This window comes from Stenella coeruleoalba, assembly GCF_951394435.1.
Source record: "Stenella coeruleoalba genome assembly, chromosome: 12".
NCBI classification, from domain to species: Eukaryota; Metazoa; Chordata; class Mammalia; order Artiodactyla; family Delphinidae; genus Stenella; species Stenella coeruleoalba.
The window spans coordinates 83413008-83434950 of record NC_137158.1 but is presented as its reverse complement, the minus strand read 5'-3'; the positions used below and the strand labels follow the sequence as shown (position 1 = coordinate 83434950).

Here is a 21943-nt window from a genome sequence, read left to right as displayed (position 1 = left end):
TAGACAGAGAAGTTCCAGAACATTTTAATTTCACAGTTGAGAATTTTAAGTATCACGGAACGCTCTAAAATGAGAGCATAAAGAAGTGAATCCCTGTAAGGTATTCTGTGGATGTATTTACTCAGTATTAGCATAACTAAAGAAACATAATGAGTGAATTCAGGTCTTCTCAGCTGCTCCTAAAATACTGACCCTGAGCATTGAGAGATGTAGGGCTGAACTGCATTTCTATGCCACACGCTCTTCCTGTTGACTTATTGTAGCTCTGGGCACTCAGATGCAAGCTCTCTGGGTCCTGATGTCAGGAATAATAATGACCCTGAGACCCGCCCCCTTGCCTCAGGGCCAGAAGGGTTAGACCAGAACAAAGGCTGCTACTGTGGGAGATGGGTGTGATCCCTCAGTTTACACGCATATGTTCATATGACAATAGACCTGGACAAAGCCTTCCAAGAAGGGGTCCCCTAACATCTATTTACTTGAACACAGTAGCAGTGAGGTGAAGAAGAGTGTTGCTTAACCTACAGCTGTCCAGCGCCTGACGCGCTCAATAATCCCCTTCATTCTTCTTTCAAGAGGAACGAACCAACCTTGGTGTTAATGATTAAGGTAGCCCAAATTTAAAAAAAGAAAAGAAACTCAAATATGGGAGAAAGGGAGTTAGAGCTGGCCTTGAGTACAGATGAGCAGTATCAAGGGGCCTGTGTCTGCACACACCATCAATCAGCAGGTGTTAAATCGAGCATTTCTACTGGCCAGACATCCTGCTAGACTCTCTGAAGAAATGTAGATAAGTACATTTATCTTCAGAGGGGAGCCACAGGGGAGACTTACAGGAAAATAGATAATGATCGTAATATGCTAAAACAAAGTTTAGTGAATATAGCTTTGTACAGTGTTTCCCTAGGAAAGTCATGGAGGGTGGGTCAGAGTTTGTCAAGAAAACGGTGGGGTAGGGATGACAGGGAACATTCCAGCAGAGGGCACTGAATGGACAAAGGTACAGAGGCAAGATTCTCTCCAGCTACCCTGTGTTCTGTCCATCCCTACATCCCCAGGCTCAAGACAGTATCTGGTGCACAGACATTTAGTGGATGTTTGTTAAGTGATGGTGGTGTCGACTGAAGAAAAACACACAACCTAAAAGTTGTGAGTTAAGTTTATTTGAGGACCTTTCTGAGGACTCTAGCCGGGAGACAGCCTCTCAGCTCTGAAGAGGTAATGGAGGAGCCAGGATATATAGGAGTTTGTGCTGAAAAAAAACAAACAACAACAACAAAAAAACATGTAGTCAAACATCAAAAGATTACTGCTAATCAAACAAAGCAGACCTCTCAAGTTAATGATTTTAGTGCTTTTCTATGTATGGGAAGCTACAAGAGTCCGGGCTCTGAAATTATTCCTTCGATATGCATCTTAACTACCTAGGGCCAGTATCCAGAACACAGAACGTTTCCTGATTTTCTGCGTCCTGAATTCCCCTCAAGGTCTACTGTGTGGGCAGCTGCAGTGGCCAGTGGCTTGATTTCGGGCAACATTTGCTCTTTGCTGGCATGGCAGGCAACACTCCCTTTCCACAGTGGCATCTATAAAGAAAAAGACATTCTTTCATTCATTCAATAGTATTAAACACCTGTAGTGGGTTAGGCTTGTTTCTAGGCTCTGGGGCTTAAGGCCCTGCTCTCATGGAGTTTATGTTCCTTTATTAGATGCCACAAGGCTTCTAATTGCACACACAATATGATAGGGATTCAGAGGAGGACTCTTTAATTCAAGACAGGGTTATCCAAGAGAGAATTCAGGAAGAGACGGCCCTGCAACAAGACCTCTCTGAAATGAGCCTCCTTCCGGCCTAGAGCTCGGATAACTGCACCAGCCTCACAGTTCTCTTATTTGAAAACAAAGCGAATGGACCCGCCAAACTGGAAAAGTCTGCTGGTTCACTACTGCCTGAGAACAGAAGGTAACTAGCGTTTGGGGGTTTTGTTGCCATTTTTTCCTAAGTCTCTGATCCATTCAGGGTCCTCAGAAGAGACTGTAACTGAGGGGTCGTGGATGACCTACAGTGGTGGGGAAGGGTCGCAAGAACCAAAATCGATGTGGAGGGCCTAGGAGTCCAGCATGGGGGAACCATGACTGCGCCAGGCCTGAAGGGACAAGAGGAGGAAATGGCGTAACACGGGGACCAACCTCAAGAGCCGGAACCATGGAGGAGCTCTGACAGGAGGTGTAATCGTGGAGAGTCCAGCGTTGCCAGAAGTAGACCCAAAGCCGGAGGGGAGTGAGGACCAACACCTTGACTTCTCCCACTCACCCTCTGGTCTCTTGCAAACGTCTCCCATTGGCCACACCCAACTGAAAGCCAGCCATAAGGGACCCAAGGGACACAGCCCACCGGATTCAGCCTTCCACTTCCTTCCTCACACAGAGCAGAGGAGAGAAAAGAACACAGAATAACCAGTATATCCTCTATGGACTGGTTTACCACGTCTCTGGTTTCCTCATTTCAACAAGAGCTACTCTTGGACACGGAGAAGGATGAACCCAAGCTATTTCATCAACCTGAAAGAGCCAATTCTGTTTGGCAAGAGAATGAAGGATTTTTATTTTCATAGAGCCAGTTTATTTTCTGTTCCCTACATTTCTCCCAAACAGCAGTGATCTCCAAATGGATGACCTCTGCAATCCCACTTAACTGAAATATTTGAAGGGGTGGCACTCCACACACCTAACAGTAAAAGTCTAATCGCAGCCTCCCTTCCTGGAACAGAAGGCTTCAGGTGCATCCTCGTGTCTGAATTTTGCTAAGACATCAAAATGCCCGCATTAGCCTTCTTCAAATTTCCTTTCAATTCAATTCATTTGTAAGGTTTTTCCTTTCAGCCGTCTGTGGCTACTCTCCACTGTTCTCGCTCTAAAGCTGAGCGGTTTCTGACATTATCCAGCCAGACAAGCCCATGTCTCCCAGGGCCCAATCAGGATTTTCCCAGAAGTTAAGCTGCTTGACCCTAATCTTAATGCATTTTTTGATTAATGCAACTTTTTTTTTAAAAAGCAAACTCAAAAATTGGTTTTAAATTGGTTTTAAAATATTGAACAAGCTTGCAGTTGAAACTGCTGGGGGTTTGGGGAATCAGTGACAGAAGATCAATCCGTCACGGGCTAATGAGAGTCCAGCCCCATTTGCTGCTTCTTGCTGGAGCCGGGTTGTTCTCCTGCACGTATTCCCCCTGGAGGCTTTCTAATAAGTAAACACTTGCTCTTGTAAACCACATAAATTGATTCATTCTCCCAGGGCTTCTAAGTAGTTGACATGACTCCTCCTATTCCACAAGAAGGCAACAGAGACCTCCAGAGTTTTCATGCTGTTGTCCAGAACCACAAAGGAGATTATTCTCATTGGCTACACCTGATCAGAGTAGTTTGGGAACAGTGACTGCTCTCTCTGATGAATAAATCCGCAGCGTCTAACGGGAGTGTGCCGCCCCTGCCTGCCTGGTGTCTGCTCGACCTCCAAGACCCAGATCGTAAGACAGGTCCTCCGTGAGGCCGCCTGCCCACCCCACTACCTCCTCCAAGCTCTCAGACTACGCCACATACCTCTGCTGTACATTCTTCACAGGGAAATGTTGTTTCCCTATATCTTCACTAAAAGTCTGAACTTTCTTAGTGCAAGGTTTGTGCCTGTTTTGTCTTTATAACCCCCAGTGCCTAGCACGTAGGGACACTCATTAAATGTTAGTGACAGCTCCCGCTTTCCTCGCCATACATCCATCCTCACCGTGAGGCTGGGAGAGCATGCTACAGGAATGCGTGGGGAGGAGTAGATCAAGATGGTGACATGGGGGCTTCCCTGGTGGCGCAGTGGTTGAGAGTCCGCCTGCCGATGCAGGGACACGGGTTCGTGCCCTGGTCCGGGAAGATCCCACATGCCGCGGAGCGGCTGGGCCCGTGAGCCATGGCCGCTGAGCCTGCGCATCCAGAGCCTGTGCTCCGCAACGGGAGAGGCCACAACAGTGAGAGGCCCGCGTACCACAAAAAAAAAAGGAAAAAAAAAAAATTGGACTAAATCTTCTCAAATCCTGCCACTACTTTATCAAATCAGTTTAGGTAATAATCTAAATCATTTGTTGTCACCTCAGCCATCTTCACAGCTTCTTCACCAGGAGTAAATTCCACCTCCAGAAACAACTTTATGGGAATTCCCTGGTGGTCCAGTGGTTAGGCCTCGGCGCTTTCACTGCCAGCCAGGGAACAAAGATCCTGCAAGCCGCACGGCCAAGAAGAAGAAAAGAAACAACTTTATTTGCTCATCCCTAAGAAGCAAGTTCTTATCCATAAAGTGTTATCATGAGACTGCAGCAAGTCAGTCACATCTTCAGGCTCCACTTCTAATTCTAGTTCTCTTGCTATTTCCACCACATCTGCAGTTATTTTCTTCACTGAAGTCTTGAACCCCTCAAAGTTACCCACGAGTATTGGAATCAAACTCCTGTTAATGTTGATATTTTGACCTCTTCCAATGAGTCATGAATGTTCTTCATGGCATCTGAAATGGTGAATCCTTTCCAGAGGTCTTCAATATACTTTGCCAAGATCCACCAGAAGAATCACTATCTATGGCAGGTATAGCCTTATGAAATGTATTTCTTAAATAATAAGAATTGAAAGTCAAAATGACTCTTTGATCCATGGACTGCAAGATGGGTGTTGTGTCAGCAGGCATGAAAACAGCATGAATCTCATTGTACTTCTCCATCAGAGCTCTTGGGTGACCAGGTGCATTGTCAGTGAGCAGTAATATCTTGAAAGGAACCTTTTTTTCTGAGCAGTAGGTCTCAACTATGGGCTTAAAATATTCAGTAAACTATGTTGTAAACAGATGTGCTGTCATCCGGGCTTTGTCGTTCTGTTTATAGAGCACAGGCAGAGTAGACTGAGCATAATTCTTAAGGGTCCCAGGATTTGGGGAACGGTAAACGAGCATTAGATTCAACTTAAAGTCGCCAGGTGCATTCGCCCCTAACAAGAAAGTCAGCCTGTCCTTTGACGCTTTGAAGCCAGGCATTGACTTCTAACTCTGAAAGTCCTAGATGGCATCTTCTCCCAAGATGAGACTATTTCATCTGCTGTTCAGCGTAGCATGAATTATCTCAGCTGGATCTTCTCGATAACCTGCTGCAGCGTCTCCATCAGCACTTTCTGCTTCACCTTGTGCTCTGATGTGATGGAGACGGCTTGTTTCCTTAACCCTCATGAGCCAACCTCTGCCAGCTTCAGACATTTCTTCTGCAGCTTCCTCACCTCTCTCAGCCTTCACAGAACTGAAGAGAGTCAGGGCCTTTCTCTGGATTGGGCTTTGGTTTAAGGGAATGTTGTGGCTGATTTGATCTGTCCAGACCCCTCAAACTTTCTTCATATCAGCAGTAAGGCTATTGCACTTTCTTATCGTTCATGTGTCCACTGGGGCAGCAGTTTAAATTTCCTTCGAGAGCTTTTCCTTTGCGTTCACAGCTTGACTAAACGTTTGGTGCAAGAGGCCTGGCTTTCAGCCTGTGTCGGCCTTGGACACGCCTTCCTCGCCGAGCTTAATCACTTCTAGCTTTTGATTTAAAGCGAGAGACTTACAACACTTCCTTTCATTTGAACACTTAGAGGACACTGTAGGGTTATTAATTGGCCTGATTTCAATATTGTTGTGTCTCAGGGAATAAGGAGGCCCAAGGAGAGGGGGAGAGACACAGGGGAGTGCCCGGTCTGTGGAGCAGTCAGAGCACACACAACATTTATCGCTTAAGTTGGAAGTCTTATATGGGCGCGGCTCATGGGGCCTCAGAAAAGTTACAATAGTAACATCAAAGGTCACTGATCACAGATCACCGTGATAAATACACCAATGATGGAAAAGTTTGAATTACTGTGAGACAAATGTGACAAAATGTGTGACAAATGTGACAAAATGTGACAAAAAGTGACACAAAGACACGAAGTGAGCCAATGCTATTGGGAAAGTGGCACTGACAGACTTGCTTGAGGCACAGTTGCCACAAACCTTCAATCTGTAAAAAGCACAGTATCTGTGAAGTGCAACAAAGGGAAGCACAATACAATGAGGTATGCCTGTACGGCTATACGCTGTACAGCCACAGGGATCCAGAGATTAGCTGAGTGACTCCTCTACACCAGACAAAGGAGAAAATAGCCACCTTGAAACAGGAACCCCAACTCTCAACTTCTCCTAGAGGCGCAAAGGGTTTGGACCTCACATCTAGGGCCCCAGCTGTTAAAATTCCCACCAGAAGGCCTGGCTCCCACAACAGCTAGCTCTGAAAACCAACAGGGCTTGTGTCCATGAGACCCATAAGACTGTAGCAAACAAAGAAGTGATTCTTAACAGACGCACAAGCACTCACCATGGCTATCCCCCCAGGGCTTAGCAGGGGCTACTCCTCATTGCTGTGGCTTCTCTTGTTGCGGAGCACGGGCTCTAGTCTAGGTAAACAGGCTTCAGTAGTTATGGCACGTGGGCTCAGTAGTTGTGGCTTGCGTACTTAGTTGCTCCTCGGCATGTGGGATCTTCCCGGACCAGGCGTCGAACCCGTGTTCCCTGCACTGGCAGGCGGATTCTTAACCACTGCGCCACCAGGGAAGTCCCTGTGTCAGTAATCTTTTGATTCATAAGAGAAAATAAGATTCCCACAATAAACCACTGTTCCCTCCTTCAGCCTCCTAAATTAGAAGAATAAAACCACCATTTTGCCCAGGGAAAGATAATCATAATTTACCCTTGTGTAGTACTTGGTTACAAAGCACTTTCAAATACACCGTCACATGTTGAGCCTCATGACAACTTTTTGCAGTAGATTTAGATGACAGGCAAGGTAGGAGGAGGGAGAGTGACCTGCCAGGAGCCAGAGAGTTGATCATCACCAGATCAATAGTGCCTACTGGTGTCACTCTGCATTTTGAAAAAGGGAGACGTGCAGGTTAATTCTGGCTGTCCCAGGGTGGCAAACTTAAATGCTAACAGGCACCAGTAATATAAACAAGCCGAGTAGGCTGGATTAAGCTTACAGGCCTCTCAACGTTTTGAGTGTAAAGATACAGTACACTTCTCGTCTAACTGTCCTATTTCAACAGAGAGAACAACAGCAGAATAGCACATCAAAGCACTAGCCTGCAAGAACAGTTACACACGGACCGCGATGGAGTCTGTGCCAGGCCAGGGTGCGCATAGCTTGTCAGTGCCACACGGCTGCGCCCCTCAGGTCAGTTGTTACCAGGCAGAGATGAGGGACCCATGTCACTAGATCTCCCCAACTGATTTTTTAAGGTTTGAGTAGCTTGAAATCCATGTGTTTATGTTAAATATCCTTATTTTTAAAGGTCAAGAACTAACTTAAAAAAAAATGTAAACATCTGTTCATAGGTGGAATTGTGTCTGCAGACTCTGTGTTCCATGACTTTGAACCTTATTTCTGCTAAGTCTGAATTTCTTATAATCAATTAAAAGAAGGAAAATAGAGAGATTCAGTAAACATGTATAAAGTACCTACTGTGCACCCTGCACAGTACTCGGTATTTTGGATACAGCATTAAACATAGACCAGCCTCTGATCTCATAAGGTTGATAATCTAGTGACATAGAAAAACATCTTAACAAGTAATTAAAATATTTACATGCCAGCAGCCACAAAAGGGGACGCTCAGGAAGCTATGACATCCAGGTTTCTAAGAGAGTTAAAGAACTGTTCACAGGAAGAAATGAAATCTAACGCCTAAAAAATGAACTGTCCAGGCAAGGATGGCACGAAGGGCGCTTTAGGCAGAGGGACAAGATATGCAGAGTTCTAGAGATGAGAGAGAATGGCATACTCAGAGAAACGAGGGAAGCTCAGTGTGACTGTTGTATAAGTGTTGGTGGCGGTAGCCATAGTAGGCAGCGCTCAGCAAATAAAGTCTTATGAGTCAGGTTACGGAGGTTAGAGTTAAGGGCAGTGAGAAGGCATTAAAGGATTTTAATGAGATTGACATCATCAGATTGATGTTTTTGAAAGATCACCAGCTGTAATAGGAAAAACAGGAGGGAATCGTAATAGGTCGTGTTTTTAGGAAGCCAACCCTGAGACCCTTGAGGTTTGAGTGCAGGTACGGGAGGGCACTTTGGGGACTAGCTCTGTACAGGGTGACGGCAAAGGGAGGGGGTGAGCTGCGGTACAGCTGCAGCAGGGGCCTCAGCCAGTCCTGTAAGGAGCTCTGGGGCTAGGATGGTCCTTCAGATTTGCTCTGCATCAAGGGGGGCAGGAGGGCAGGAGTTTACACCCCCTCACATAGACCAGTCTTTGGCTGTGAGCTCCCCCGACCCAGGAGGGAGCAGGACCTTGGGGGAAGAAGCCGCCTGCTTCAGCTGAGGGCAATCCCTGGATAGAGACTTAGCCGAGAGCTGTGTGTTGCCAACATACCCAGCGGCCGGGGAAATAGTTGCTCTGGCCAGTTTCACAGCACTCACTAAAGTCCGCCCCTTGCACTGCTGAGAGAATGAGGAAGAGACCACGGAGGTTTACAAGAGGGAAGTAAGCGGGCTGAACGACAGCTCACACCCCTGCAGCTGGGCTGCGGGTTGTGACTGTTTCGCCCTCACCCTCAGGCAAGCACCTCTAGGTTATCCCTGATGGGTCCAAACCCCTGCCTACCTGCCCTTCTAAAGCCGTGACTACTGAGCGTGACCATTTGCTATCCAGATTGGGCAGGAGAGCACCAAGGGATGCCACCGTGAATCACCTGGGTGCCAACCGTATTCCTCCTCCCTCCATTCCATAGCTGCAGCCCTACCTTTTCCTAATGGTCACTTATCCCTGCCAGAAAGGTGACTCCTTTCCTTGCCTGCCAGTCTCTGGGTAAACACATAAGGTGACCAAATGGCAGCTGTAGCTTGAAGTTTCATAGAATTCTTGGTGTGTTCCCTGGTAGAAGCATCTTCCCTGTGGAAACCAGAGCCTCTGTATCTGCAAGGCTCCAAGTTGCCCAGGTAGAGCACAGATTCCCAGGTGGGTCACTGAGAGTAATAATAAGTGGGGCTTACATTCCTACTCCCACCATCGTATTCTACCTGTTGGAGACACGGTATCGTACTGTGGTTTTTAGAGTGTAAATCTCATCTTGAAGAATAGCACCTCAGGGTGGGAGGGAGACGCAAGAGGGAGAAGATATGAGGATATATGATTCACTTTATTATACAGAAGAAACTAAGACACCATTGTAAAGCAATTATACTCCAATAATGTTAAAAAATAATAATAATAAACTTTTTAAAAATAAAAGAATAGCACCTCATCTCCACTTACTGCTGGACATGTAGGAGCTCCAGCTGCATCCTGAAAGGCAGGCCGATCACTAGGTCAGATCAGCAGCTTCTGGGTGATAGGATACGTGACAGGACCAGTGTGCACTATGGTCACGTGCCCTCTGTGACACACCCTTTGCTAGAAAGTGGGTTTCCTTAGTCCAGTGTGATGTTATACAAGATCCCGTAAGCCTTCAGATGGTGGTTCTGTCTGAGGCTCTGTTGTCAAGAAAGGCAAACCCATACCTAGAGTAGGAGTCAGTTCCTGTCAAGATGGAATTTTTACCTCTCCCGGTAAAAATATAATCAACTTGACATGAGCAGGCAGATCGTCCTCCCTGAAGGATGTGCCGTACTAGGGACCTAATGTTGCCGGCACGTTGGACATTGGCAGTGGCAGTAGCTACCTCAGACTTGGCAAGTGAAAGCCGAAGCTATAGGATGCGAGCAGAGCTGCCATCTTGCCCCCGTGATTGCTCCGTTCAGGAGCCCATTGACGAGCACTGGTGTGGCTGGCTGACGTCAACTGGCTGGACCATTCTACTTACTCGTTGAAGGCCCCTTTCTGTGGCCGATGCTCTCCTGTGGGCGTTAATATGTTGTGTATTTCATGCCCGCTCTCACAATTCTATCCACGTGCCTTTTATGCAGACCTCGTGCCTTTTATGCAGACCTCCTTGTCTTCTTTGTCCTCATCCTGGATGCGCCACCTTCCTCCCGTGAAGGATTGCAGCTGACGCTCCAGCTGCGTGGGGCTCAGGAGCATGCTGGGAGCTTTTTCCAAACAGCGCCGCTCAGGACTCTGGACATTGCCATTGTGATTCTCTTACTGGCTTGCAATAAACTCCACGCGACATCTTTTCCCACCACACACACCTTGAATACCGTGGGGTCTGCCTATTTGTATGGCCCCAGAGACAGGACTGCTTGCACTGGAGCCAACCCAGGGCACAGCCCTTCGCAGCTCTGACACCACTCAAAGCTTCCAGGGCTCGTGTCCCACAGGGAATGGCCTCTTCTCTGGCAGCCAGCTGGCAAGTGTTCAACTCTGTCCCCTGCCCCATCGTATGGTCTGCGTCCTGGGACCACTCCTGGTACCAGCTGTCGTAGGTCACGTTCCCAGGGAAACCGCCTCTGAGTCTGGCAGACAGGGGGTGTCTGTGGGCGCGCTCTCAGGAATGACACCTTAGGAAGAGAGGGAAGCAGGACAGAGCGGAGGGAGAAGCTGAAGCGATGCCGTTACAACGGGAGATGAGGGGAGCTAGAGGCGGGCCGGCTCTTGAGAGCTGTCTCACCCTGCGTGCGGGGCTGGAGGCCGAACTTTAGCCCCCGTCCATCCATACGTCAGCTGGTCATTGGGTGTTCGTTGTCCCCACCTCCACAAGGAATGAGGCAGTGCTTTGACTTAGGGAAAGTCCTGTGTAGCATCTCAACAGAGATGCAGCCCAAATTGCCCGCAGCTGGGGAAACCAGTGCCCAAGGTGGGGCAGGCTGCGGTGCAGCTAAGGATCACCAGCAGAGTCAAGACGAGAGACTCATCGGGGTGCTGACAAGGGCAGCGGGGATACAGAGGGGTGGTGGGTCTGAGGTAGGTTCCAGACCTTGGCAATGAATTAGAGGACAGGATGAGAGCAGTAATGAGTTAATGTCAATGCTCAAATTTCCACCTTGGGTGAACTTGGGTGGGTAACAGTGCCATTCACTGGGAGAGGAAACACAGGGACAGAAGCAAGGTGCTCGGGGAGAGATGACGAGTTCACTCTGGACATCTCAGCAGAGGTGCTCGGCGGGTAAAGGAGTAGATGCGTAGACCACCTCAGAGGGAAGCCTTGGCCGATAAAGACACCGATTAATCATCTCCAATTGATCGCCCCTCACCCAGGACCCCTACCTCAACCTCCCCGGTTCTACCACCGGAGGCTGAGGGACGTGCCTGCCCTGGAGAAGGAGAGCAAAGCAGCGATGGCCCAGGAGGACTGGATTCCTGGGTGTGTTGGCTGACTCACTGCAGACTTATCTCCTGGCCATTTACTGCTGTTCACACAGGTGCAGCCCCAGAATCGGGAGACGGGGGGAATTTATTATCCCCAGAGGTCTAGGTCCACAGTTACTTGGGAGTGTAGCTCCTGAATCGCCTGTTGGTTTAGGTAATGCGGCTTTATCAGTGCACTTCGCTCAGATCCTTGACCCTGGATGTGTAGGGTGGCAGACGTGCAGACACGTAGTGACGGTGCTAGAGCCCAGGAAACGCAGGCGCATCGTCCGCCTGTCATTCAGTAGGAAGGAGGAGAACGGGTGCAGAAGACAACACCGGAGCTTCTGTAGTGCATTCCCCAAGCACTTGGTCTGTTGGCCCCAGGGGAGCAGAAATGGCCCTGGGCTACTGCTCAGGACAGGCTGTGATCTCCTCCACTTCCGGGCAAGTTTCTCAATTCTTACAGCGTTTTTTCCTCACCTGCCGCACTGGGCCAGTAAGGTCTACAAACAATGGAAAGAGAATGTATGTGAAGGATTTTATGCCTTGTGAAGTACTACAGAATGGTACAGCTTTGAGGTTTGGGTATTTTTAAGGCTGAATGCTAAAAATGTCAGGCACTAGAGAGAGAAAATGAAAGACAACACTGAAAAACAAACAGGCACACTTCAGCGTGTGGATACACACACTCACAGTCACACACACACACACAACACATTCACACACATTCACGCACTCATACACACTCACATACACACACAAACACATTCACACACAGTCACACAAACAGACTCACATACACACTCTCACACTCACTCTCACACACACTCACACTCACTCATTCACACATCAAACTCTTACCACGCAGGCCCAGGGCTCCGTCTCTCCGACAGCCCCTCCTGTCCTCCAGCAGTTGTTCTCTTCTCCTCCGGGGCCATCAGTGGAGAGAGAGAAACTGGGCTGCCCGCAGCGCTGCTTGGGGCTTCAGCCTCTCTCCCTCGGGGGTTTCTAGACGCCTCCCCAGCCCCAGGAGTTCCACCCAGCCTGGTGTCCACACTGAAGGACACGATCTCCCCGGTCCCAGCCGGAGCTCAGCCCTCCTCGCAGACACCAGGCCAGAGTCCCCGCCTCGTCTGCCTCCCCGCGTGGGGAGCCTACGTGGAGCTGCCCCGAGCCCTCTGGATCCACGCGGGTTGAGGAGTCCTGGCCGGCTCGCTAGAGGAGGCCTGAAAGCACAGCCCTCACCTGAACCCGCTTGTCCAGACCCTGCGCCCCAGACTCAGGAGCAGCTGTTGGAACAACGCCATCACGTGGAAAGTATTTTTACAGAAACGTGTTACCACACACATACCCCCCCACACACACACACCACACAATATATTCAACACACATATATCGCATACACACACACATGTGGTATATCTGCATGTGTATACGCAACACAGACCACACACCCATGCCCCATACACACCCCACCCCAGATAAACACTCACCACACACACAACACATACGTACCTCACACACCAAACACACACACCTCACATACACACTCACCATACGCATCACAGATACCCACTCACCACAGACGCACACACACCGGGGACTGTTTCATCTCCCCCCGAAGAAGACATGCCCTGGAGATTCCCTGCATTTCCTCCGCGAGCAGGAAGAGGGGAAATACCTGCAGAGCTCCTCTCAGCCACCAGATGGCGCTAAATCCTTAGGGGAAATCATATTTTTAAAGACATGGTGGCCACAAGTGAAGTGACCTGGGGAAAAAGGAGTGTTCACTGCTTTCAGTTGACAGCAGGGGCGGGAGACTCAAGACAGGCGCAGCATCTCAGAGTGAAGTACAGACTTGAAAAACTAAGAACTGGATCCTGCCTTCAATGAATCCTTTATTCACTGATTGATTCAAAATGCGGGGGGGGAATATATGTATTTATATATTGCCGTCCGCAGGACAGGAGGGCTTGTAGACCAATTGTGGGGAAAATAATTCATCTGCTCTCCCTGATCACCTCTTATCAAATGACGCAGTTGCCGAACACATGCGTGAAGAGTCAGCACATTTTAATTTATTGCTGTTGCTTTCCAAGTTTACCTTTAATTTCTTTCAGCCAGAACTCAGTGTACATCTCTTATATGATCATCCCTATCCTATGAGGAATCCGTGGTCAGGCAGGACGGTTTTGAAGTCAGACTGATCTGATGTTGAAAATGAGTCTCGGCCGTGACTAGCTGTAATGGTTGATTTTTGTGTGTCAGCTTGGTTAAGCTACGTTGCACGTTTTTTTTTGTCAAACACTAGTCTCCGTGCTGCTGGGATGGTATTCTGTAGATGTGGTCAACACCTACCATCAGTTAGCTGACTTTAAGTAAAGGAGATGACCTGTGATGTAGGTGGGCCTCACCTAATCACTTGAAGGCCTTAAGAGCAAAGACTGAGATTTCCCAGATGAGAAGGAATTCAGCCTCCTGGCTGTAACATAGACACTCCACCTGTGTCTCCAGTCTGCCCTACAGATTTTGAACTTGCCAGTTCCCACGATCCCATGAGCCAATTCCTTAAAGTAAATCCACATATTTTATACATACATATGTATCCTACTGGTTCTGTCTCTCTAGAGAACCCTAACTGATACATGAACTGTGGTCATCATTAAGTGAATTATGTAACCTCTCCAAGCCTTGCTTTCTTCATCTGTAATATGATGTTGTAAATTCAAAAGGATTTAATGAACAATGCATGCATTACGCCTAGTGTGGAGCCTGTGTGCAGTGTTTACAGTGTGCAGTACACAAGGTGGTTCTTTCCTCATCCATCCTCATTCCAGCACACACACACCCCACACGATTACATCAGGCTGCAGAGATTCGACGTCCACATTCGAGACAACGTGTGCTCTAGCACACACACACAATCCCTTGTATCTGTGTTGACTGCACTGTATGCAGATGTTCTGCTACTTCTCACAAGGTAGTCCACAGACCAGCTGCTTGGGCATCACCCAGGAACATGTCAAGACCTACTGATCCAGAAACTGGGAGGAGGCTGTTGGCGAGCTCGGGGGGCGGGGTGAGGTGGGGGTGGGGTGGGAGAGATCTACAGCAATTTGTGTTTGAACAAGGCCTCCAGGTGGTACTAATGCAAGCCACAGGCTAAGAACCACTGTTCTGCTAACTTGTAAGCGCTACAAGGCAGGTTTTTTTCGTTGGTTGTTTGTTGATCATCTCTTTTGTTTGCATAGCCCTGGTACCTAGAACAGTGCCTGGCACATCACAGGCGTCCAGCACATATTTGCTGAATGAAGGGATTTCTGTGCCAGCTCTAGCAAAGAATAACAGTCAGCTTTGTACCAGAGTATCTACACTTTACACAAAGGACAAGCTTGTTCTCTGCTCTGGCTTCCTCTGTGCATTAGTGATGCTTCCACATTCAGAATCCTTTCTACATTGATAATTTTAGTCATTATCGACCTGAGCAAGCCATGAACTAGCAATCTCCATCATCCAGGATACAACTTAGCTTATCTTCCTCGCTCAAGTGCAGTTTTTCCCATTTGGCAATGTGTGATAATAGCTGAACACAAAGAACTTGAAAATTCCCACTAAATGATACCTATTAATAATCTATTTTAACATCTTTAGTGGAGTGTAATTGCTTTACAATGGTGTGTTAGTTTCTGCTTTATAACAAAGTGAATCAGTTATACATATACATATGTTCCCATATCTCTTCCCTCTTGCGTCTCCCTCCCACCCTCCCTATCCCACCCCTCTAGGTGGTCACAAAGCACCGAGCTGATCTCCCTGTGCTATGCGGCTGCTTCCCACTAGCTATCTATTTTACGTTTGGTAATGTATATATGTCCTATTAATAATCTTAATATTTATGTTGTCCCATTTCCCCATCAAGCTTAAAATATGCTAATAGACGTTATTTATTTATTTTCCTTCCTCTCTGCGAAGCAGTCGAGGTCCCATGGGGCAGGACTATATAAGGTCTAAGTGGCGATCCAAGTGGTGCTTGGTACCACCCATTGCACTAAGAACAGAAATCACCACTGTTAATGCCATCATCAAGTATATTCTTCCAAACTGAATTTGAGAGCGTGGCCCGGGAAGTTGGGAACTTAATGCAGAGAGTGCAGCCCCGGCCAGACGCTCCGTCACATCCTAGCACTTAAGTGATTTCTTTCTAAATACACATAGAGATAAAGATATACAGAGTAGTTATTTCTGGTATATGTTTATTATATAAATTAATACTATATAAATACATATACTCCCCCGAAAAGAGAGAGTAATAATAGTTTCAAGAATCTTCGGGCCTGAAAGGGGAATGCGGTGGTCCGACTCACCAGCAGGGGGCGCGCTGCTCACAAGCAGGGGTCTTGGACCAGAACACCTGACCGTGCTGTGACTCTGGGGAAGTTGGGACCCGCTACTTTCTGTGGAGGTGGGAGTTTTCAGTAAGGATGTGGCAAGTGAGTGCTGTCTGGGCATGCAATTTTGATGATAAAGGTGAACATTTCAAAGTCGACATTCACCTGAAAGCATTCACGATCTGAATTAAGCCAGCTGTTTTCAGGGATTCATGGCAATCTGATCCTTTTTGGAAAATAGATTTAAAGTGACTTTTAGAATTAGGATATACTTGTCTGATTATTGACTAAACAGATATCACAAATAAGCTTCCTAAAGCAGGAAAGATGACATGAATGCGAACAGTCTCTCAAGTTGTTCTAACTTGCATACGTATTAACAGGGTCTCCTAGGCACAAATTTTAAAGCCTCTGTGGGGGCGCTTTGCTTTGGTTTACCTGTGTTTTTTAAAGGAGACGTCAGCAGTCTTTTCGGTTTATACAAACTCCTACAATCTGATAGTCTCATCTCTATAAATGCAAGGTGAGGACAATTATGACAAGATAATGGTTATGATCATAGAAAAGACGAACTTGGCATTCACGGGGCACAAGGCTATTTGCTAAGCGCTTGTATTCTTGACTCGCGACCACCCTTGTGAGGTGTGGACTGTATTCGTCACACGTGCAGATGAGAAGGGGCTGAGGCTCGGTGTCTGTCCACGGTTACCCAGCAAGTAAAGAAGGATGCTGGCATTTAAACCCAGGCACTGATGACTCCAAAGCCCTGCTCTGAACCACTTCCCATGACACACCTCTAAGTGTTCACTTAACAATGATCACCTTATAAACAAAACGCATGGTCCCTTCTTGAGCCACAGACTGTCTGTCACGCCAATACTTGACCTCTCTGAGGCAATTTTGAAGGTATATAGGAGACTGTAGGAAATTGCTATTTTTAGCCATCAACTATGTAGGAAGAGAGACTTGTCCCATTCCACCCACACCGCATCCCGCCCCCTCCCCTGCAATCGCACTCACACACGTTCCTCCTCACGAAGGGTGAACAGAAAGCAGGCACAAAGGTCTGTGCAATTAACCTAAGTGTCACACTGCCCTATATGAGCCACAGTTAATCACAGGTAGGACGATAATGCTGAGTGACAACCACCTTCACCTCCTGGCAGCACAATGACAACCCACTGCTTCACAGCTTGATGACTAAAGGCGTAAGAGAGGGTGAGTTTATCCAACTAAACATGCTTTCCAGGCCCAAGTGAGATGGCTCCCAAGCCTCCCTGCGCCCCACAAGCCCCCAGGGCGTTTTTAAGGATTCACATTTCTGGACCCCATTCCAGACCTACTGAATCCGAATCTCCAGGTGTGAGCACAGGCAGAGGTGTGCGTGTGTTTTCTAAATCCCTGGGTGATCCTGTAGCAGTGGGCATCCGGCCTCTGTTCACGATCATTCCAGAAGGATTTGAATATCAGTATCAAGGATACTCATAAAAGATGCTAAACAGAGATCTCAGCAGAAGAGACTTGATGACAACCCTTTTCCCCAGGGATTGATAGTCGAAGGTCTAACACAGTCATCTGGGCACATGAGGGTGATCCAGAGCTGTGTTTCTTGGTTCCCCACGTCAGTTAGGCCAGCAGCAGTAGAGGTGGGTCTCTGGCTGTCCTTCCACGTGGATCGAAGTGGGAGACGCGGAAGAAACAAGAATAATGTTGATGCGGGCAGAGGCCTCCTGAGAGGTTTTGGGCTCTCTCCGTGGCTCTGTTCTACCAAGGAGGAAGGAAGCCCACAGTGTTAGGGGCAGTGGGACTATCAGAGATGAAAAGGACAGAGAAAAGGCATTGGCTTTGGCAACTGCGGCCTCACTCGTGTCCTTTCTTAGAATAGTTTCAGCAGGTCAGGCAGAAGTGAGATCCAGCCACACAGCGGTGGGTCAAAGAGTGGTGGAGAGTGAGGGCGTCGGCTGGGCGCAGAGGAAGCAGAGATTTCCCGCCCCTCGGCCTCAGGGTGTGGAACCACTCTGTGACAGTGCCATGGCCTTCAACCCTTAGTCCTCTCTGTAACATGTGACGTCATCGTGAAAGAAACCGTAGCAGCAAAAGCACAGGGTCTGAAGTCAGAGCCCAGGGGTTATACACTGAACCTGCTGCTGAGTCTCTGTGGCCGCAGGCAAGTTCTGTTGCTTCTTGAAACTGAGGTTTCTTCCTCTGAAATAGTTGACAGCAGCCCTACCTATTAGGAAGGCTACAATCGCTAAATTAAATGATCTACTCCAAGCTCCTGACAGAGAGCACAGCCTCCTAATATAATAGACATGGTCACTGTTACTTCTTTTTTTTTAAATTAATTGATTTATCGGAGTAGCATTGCTTTACCCTGTTGTGTTAGCTGCTGCTGTACGATGCAGTGAATCAGCTGTATGTGTACTTATGTCCCCTCCCTCTGCAGCTGCTCACTGCAAACCTATTACAGCTTTGTAGCCGTCACGGCACGATTCTTAGACACAGCTCTGTCTTCTTCATGGCATCAATGGGAAAACCAGCCAGAGGACAAGAGAGCTGGTTCCATGAGCATGTGAGGAACGGGATGCCATGCCATTTAATTTATTGATTTACTTTTTAAAAAATTAAACTACTGTTGATTTACAATATTGTGTTAGTTTCAGGTGTACAGCAAAGTGATTCGGTTATACATATACATACATAAACATTTATGTGTGTGCATATCTATAGATTCTTTTGCAGATTCTTTTCCATTATAGGTATTATAAGATATTGAATATAGTTCCCTGTGCTATACAGTAAATCCTCGTTGCTTATCTGTCTATACATAGTAGGTGTATCTGTTCATCCCAAACTCCTAATTTATCCCTCTCCCCCTACCCCACCCTTTCCCCTTTGGTAACCATAAGTTTATTTTCTATGTCTGTGAGTCTAATTTTTTCATAAATAAATTTATTTGTATTACTAAACATATTTATTTTGTACTCTGCATCTGATCATTCCAATCTCCACAACCTTTGCTGGTCAAGTTCTGCAGTTTTGCATTTCTGCCACTTTCACTCATGGTAGCTTGTTTTCGCCTGTATTTGGTGACTTTTTTATTGTGATCCCAGACTTCTTGGAATTTTATTTGTGTGATTTTTTTTTTCTTTTTGAGGTTTGTCTTTTTAAAGTGCATTACTCTACAGAAAATATTTTTGCTTCAGCCAGGTTCTTGGGTATACTGCCAATCCAGGCGTATTTCAAATTAACTTTTTGGCGTGAGTCCATTTTTAACCTAATCAAGTGGTATGAATTCTTTTCACAAACGCTGTGCATAAGGCTTAGTGGTTGGGAATTCTTAGAGGAACTTTGTCTCTCCGACCTGCTCCACCATAGGACGAAGGCTGAGACCAGCACATAAGTTTTTTTCATCAATTCTTTATCAATTCTCTCTTCTGGGAGAATTTTTCCACCTTCCACCCTGCTCTGGCCCAGGTCCCATCTCTGCTTGTAAAGACCAGGCCTTGGGCAGCCTGGGACTAGGAAAATAGCCCCATAGCAAACACCAGATTCCTCCCTCCCTGCACCAGTAAGATTTTCTCTTTCTTATCCTGACCTTCAGGGATTTTCCTGACTTTTCCATCAGATCAACCATTAAGCAAAAACTTTTCTTGCATATTTCATCCAGCATTTTTAGGTATATAGACCTTGGAGAAATTGCACTTAGCATGCAGTGCACCATATTGCTGAAAAGTGGCATCTTCAAATTAGTCTTTGATAAGTAACATTATATATTTCTCTGATCTGTATGCCTCCAGTAAGCAATTTTAAACCACTGCTACAGAATTACAAGCTCCTGAACCTTAAAAAGAGAAGCTGGGGACATAGGATCGGGAAGGGTATTTGCTATGTTCACTTAGGGTTAGGACCACACGTGATCTGAGCTGATTGGAAGATGCGTACTTGAGACACAAAGCTACTTACTAAATCTTGTGTCCGTTCTCATTCATCACAGCTTTATCACTGGGCTCTGGGCCGTGAGTGGTCTTTACGTTGTCCCAGAGCCAAAGGAAGTTTTCCGTGACCTGTGGTTGCTTCTTAGTGTTAAACTGATTCTGCTTTGTTCTAACAAAGTATTTACAAATCACATGACGTCCTCTGAGTTACAAAGGAAGTTTCCTTTGTGAACGGGAGAGCTGATTAACAGTAAGAAATTTGTTTCACCTCAATGACCACCATCAGGGATGCACCCCACATGCCCTTGCTGGTTCATGGGGTCCTGTTCCAGACGATTGTCAGGCTGCTGCCTTCATGGGATGTGTCATTTGTTCACTGACTCAGCTAAAATGTACTGAGTGCCCGCTAGGTACCATGCACTGTGCCAGACACTGGAGAGAAGAAGACAGAAACGTGATCTTGGCCTTGGATGAATTCACTTTCTATTGGAAATAACAGAAAAATAAATACTAATTACCATAAAAACCATTAAATGCTGCAAACGAGGTGTAAACACAGTTATTTACCTCCTAATACTTCATTCTTAAAGAGTGAAAACTTAAACATTTCAAAAATATTTAGAATCTAATGATGAAATGATAAAAATTGGATTCGTATCTGGGATGAAGGATCCACTCACCAGATTCCACATCTGATCTAGGTCCCTCTCTGCACTGTGGTATCTGAGGATGATTGCTCTACTTACTGACACAGTCGTTTCTTTTTGGCTGTGTTGGGTCTTCGTTGCTGCGCGCGGGCTTTCTCTAGTTGCAGCGAACGGGGGCTACTCTTCGTTGCGGTGTGTGTGCCCCTCGCTGCGGGGGCTTCTCTTGTTGCGGAGCACGGGCTCTAGGTGCGTGGGCTTCAGTAGTTGCAGCGCGTGGGCTCAGTAGTTGTGCCACCTGGGCTTAGTTGCTCTGCGGCATGTGGGATCTTCCCGGACCAGGGACTGAGCCCATGTCCTCTGCATTGGCAGGCGGATTCTCAACCACGGAAGCCCTGACACAGTCGTTTCTGAGCACAGCCATCCCAGCACCACTTGCTTTCACTCTCACCATCTAGAAAACCTGCTAAGAGACCATGGTGCTGGGTGGAGACCCCGTGTGTGAGCATCTCTGGTTTGGGTTTCCATCCTTCAGGTTTTCCAGATTTTTGATTTGATCGGCCCTGGTGCTGTTATACACGAGGTGAGCATCCTGAAACCTGGCGCTTGGCGTTTTTACTACTCAGAGGTCTGCTTTGTAGAATAAGTTTGACAGCTGCCTGATTTCTCTAGGTTACTTTGATGGGCCACTGAAATGATGGAGATCAAAGTGTAAAAAACAATGTGTTACAACTTTGTAAAGTATCATCAATGTTATTATTAGAGTAATATCAGAGTATTAGAGCATTCCATGTCATTTGATTTCTTCACTAATTTATATTTTAAGTCATTTTTAGTACTTTCTTAATCTAAAAGTAGCTCTGGGAATGTTTTAAGAGTCATTACAGATTAATAAAATGCCCCGCACGTTCGTATTAATTTTAAAGCATAGAAGAAAATAATTTAATACCATAGAGGCCAAGAAGGAAGGGTTCTGTTTGGATTAACATTTTGAAATATACTTCTAGACCACAGAGTTCTTGTACTAAATCCCAAAATGTACCAATTCTTTTTCTGCATGTGTCATTCAACGCTGAAGAAAGTGAAGAGATTGTAGTGTCTGAACAATTAGACAGGCACAGAATACCTTCGGCGGCTCCTTTGAAATCCCTCCTCCTTTTCGTGGTATATGAGTCAGGGGTGATTCGTTCCTCTGGCTTGAATAATGTTAGCAAACATTTCTGAGAGCTTGCTGTAGGTCTGGAGGTCATTCTGTTATCAGGTAATGTGTGTCAGATACTCGTCCTGAACCTTCAAAGAGATTAACCCACCTGATCCTTGATACCACCATGCACTAGGCATTTTGATTTCCATCTGAGATGGGAACTTTCAGAGAGTTAAGGAATGTTCCCAAAGCCACGCACCCAGGTGGAGCTGGGATTGGAACCCAGGCGGCTCTGGCTCCAGAGCCCAATCTCGACCTCTAGCTGTTCCCCATTCCTGCTGCCACTCCTCTGTCATATCAGCTTCACCTCCCTGTTCCTGCCCCGTCCTGTCTGTGACCACGTTCCTGTCCAGGTGCAGGAATGAAAGATAATAAGATGTTGAAGAAAGTTTAAAAGCAAAGATTTTCGAGTCACACGGACTCTGCTGCCTATCAGCTGTGGGCGATTGTT

At 46.9% G+C, this 21943-nt stretch overlaps 1 protein-coding gene across 19 annotated transcripts in view; it reads left to right on the top strand.

Moving 5' to 3' along the window:
- Window positions 1-21943, top strand: part of AGPAT4 (1-acylglycerol-3-phosphate O-acyltransferase 4) — a 1412586-nt gene that overhangs the window by 1231226 nt on the left and 159417 nt on the right. The gene's annotated exons all lie outside the window — the stretch shown is intronic.